A 2,572-nucleotide genomic window follows, 5' to 3' on the forward strand; every position below is an offset into this window, starting at 1 on the left:
TCCACAGGCTTCCCGGGCGCTCGCTCGTGGGAACGCCCGGTTTTTAAATAACGTGAGAAACCACCTCGAGCCCACCACTTCCTCGCACTGAATTTCGGGAGCCGTCCCCAGTTCCCTGCCTCGTTCGCAGGACTTAAACCAATGTGGTTCTTCGTACCTTTACAACGACAGCTCTGAGGGCCATTCCAGAAAAAGAGTTCCAACATGGCTCTGAAGCGTGGACCAGGCGCTGGCGTCGGTGCATAGCTTCCCAAGGGGAGTCCTTCGAAGGTGATTGTGGTGATAGTCAGCAGTGAGGTGTGTGGCACTTTGTCTGGAGTGGATTCGTGAACGTAATTGTCTGAAACCTCCCGCCCAATGCACAGCCAAGCGGTGGCAGGGTGGGTGTGCTCCTCGCCGCGCCGTGGGCAGGACCAGCTTCGGGCTCTTGTCACCTAAGCAAGGTGCCCAGGGCCCCATCACGCTGTGAGGTGAAGTCTGTTGGCTGCAAGTGCTCAGTGGTTTTCTGAACACGCGTGCCCTGTTTGCACTTCGCAGTGGGCCCCTGTCAGTTATTCGAGCTGGACTCCCTGCCGACGGCCTTCCGTTCACGCGCCCCCAGCTCTCGTAGTGGGATTCCGGCGCTGAAAGGCAGGCTCCTTTCTCCTGACACCCTGGGTGTTAAATGAAGTCGATTTCAACACCGCATGTCTGGAGACGCATATGTCAACAATGTCCTCTTAGGGACGCCCAGGGGACCGGGAGGGGTGAGCCCACAAATGAGTGAAATCCCTACTCAACCCTGAGACACTCCACCTGAACCCTTCACACGCTCGTAACCCGACCGACGCACGGGACACTCTCCAGGTCTCAGATGACACGGCCGTGGTGGCCGTCCTCTGCCTGCCCACCGGCGTTATACCGATGGAGCCGCATACGTTGTTGGCTTGGACGAAATGACCAAACCCCTGGACGTGAGTCCCGGGCCTTTCCGAAGGCGGCCCTCCCTGCCAGCCTCGTGCTCACGGCTGCAAAACAGGAGCAGAGAAGGAAGGCGCGCCCTGTCCCGGGGGCTCTGAGACGTGGAAGGGCCCCTTTGGGACTCGGGCGTCTGTGACCCGATACGCACACCCGCAGTCCTAATTATGGAACTAGGGTTGGATCCATCGGCTCTGCCCAGGAGAGAACGGTTTCCAGGAGGAGCTCATCACCACAGAGGAAGGCACAGCACGACCGATCGCTCAACGCTGGGGTCCGTATCCTCCAACCTCGGGGCTGGGTGGCCGTTCCAGCACCACAGCTTCACCCTCAGTAAAAATATCCCGTAAAATGAGCAGCTGCCCTTGACACACAGGCTCCTAAAAAGGAAGGATGCCTGTCCCTTTCCCCATGTGCCCAGACACACAAGTGGACGGGTGGCGGGAAGAGAAGGAGATTTCAATAATTCAACCGAAACCCAGAGGAAGGAGGGGGATCGTTCCTTCAATCCACCAAATGCCTCACCACGTGAAGGGTTCGTTTTCGTGGCTGCCGAGCATGAGAACTGGCAAACGTCTCTGTCCCTTCACGTGGGAGGCGTTTGAGGGGCCTTTTCTACTTTATGATAATAGGTCTTTTGCAAGTCGCCGGTAATAAAACCTAATCTCAAACATAAAAGGGCATGAACTCCTTCAGACCTGGAGGTCTGGGGACGCAGCCGGCTTCTTCAGTGCGGTTGGATCTCAGCAAATTATAGCTCTGGCTTTAACCAGGTGACATTGCTTCCCAACAGAACACGGACGGTGCAGCCACCTCCCGGGAAAACCTCCCTCCGCAATAATGTTCTTCTTTTCTTTGAAAAATGTGACGCACAACGGATTATAACCTTTTGGTGTATTCTCTGTACCGTTACGTATCACATACCTTAAAACATTTGCAAGTCCTTTGTACACTACTATATATTACATATGGCAGATCACAAATCGTATATTCTGTAGAAACGGATGAAGCGAATAATAATTGATCACATCATTACGATTTCCTCTAGAAGAAGAAAACCTGATTTGGGTTTTGGATGCGCTTGACACAATACGGTGCCAGGTGACTTCTTAGAAGGTGACTTCTTGTCCAGACAGGGCCCGTGGGAGTGTCTTGTGTCACCAGACAGCCAGAAATCCATCAAAGGCCAACTGCATCATTTCGGAGGGTATCGGGGCCAACTGGACGGCCCCCCACACCACCTAGAGAGAGAAATAGGGAGAGAAAGAGAGAGAGAGAGAGAGAGAGAGAGAGAGAGAGAGAGAGAGAGAGAGAGAGAGAGAGAGAGTGTCAGGGATAGTGTTAGAGAGAATCTCATTCATTGCTTTTGGAGGGAACCAAGACGCCGAGTTTGTTTTCCAGAAACCAACTTCAGGAAGTTAAAACACGGTTGCTGTGTCTTCCAGGCTCCCTGTGTGACGTGGGTAGGTGAGTGGCCAGCTATGAGATCAGAGGAAGACCCAGGTAGGCCCGAGGGATTCGCATTTGCATCAGTGGCGTGAGTAAAGCAGACTGCCCTCCCCGGGCGGGTGGGCCGCGTCTAATCAGTTGACGGCCAGAATCGAACTAAAAGAAA

Source organism: Rhinolophus ferrumequinum, chromosome X (assembly GCF_004115265.2).
Source record: "Rhinolophus ferrumequinum isolate MPI-CBG mRhiFer1 chromosome X, mRhiFer1_v1.p, whole genome shotgun sequence".
Classification (NCBI taxonomy): domain Eukaryota; kingdom Metazoa; phylum Chordata; class Mammalia; order Chiroptera; family Rhinolophidae; genus Rhinolophus; species Rhinolophus ferrumequinum.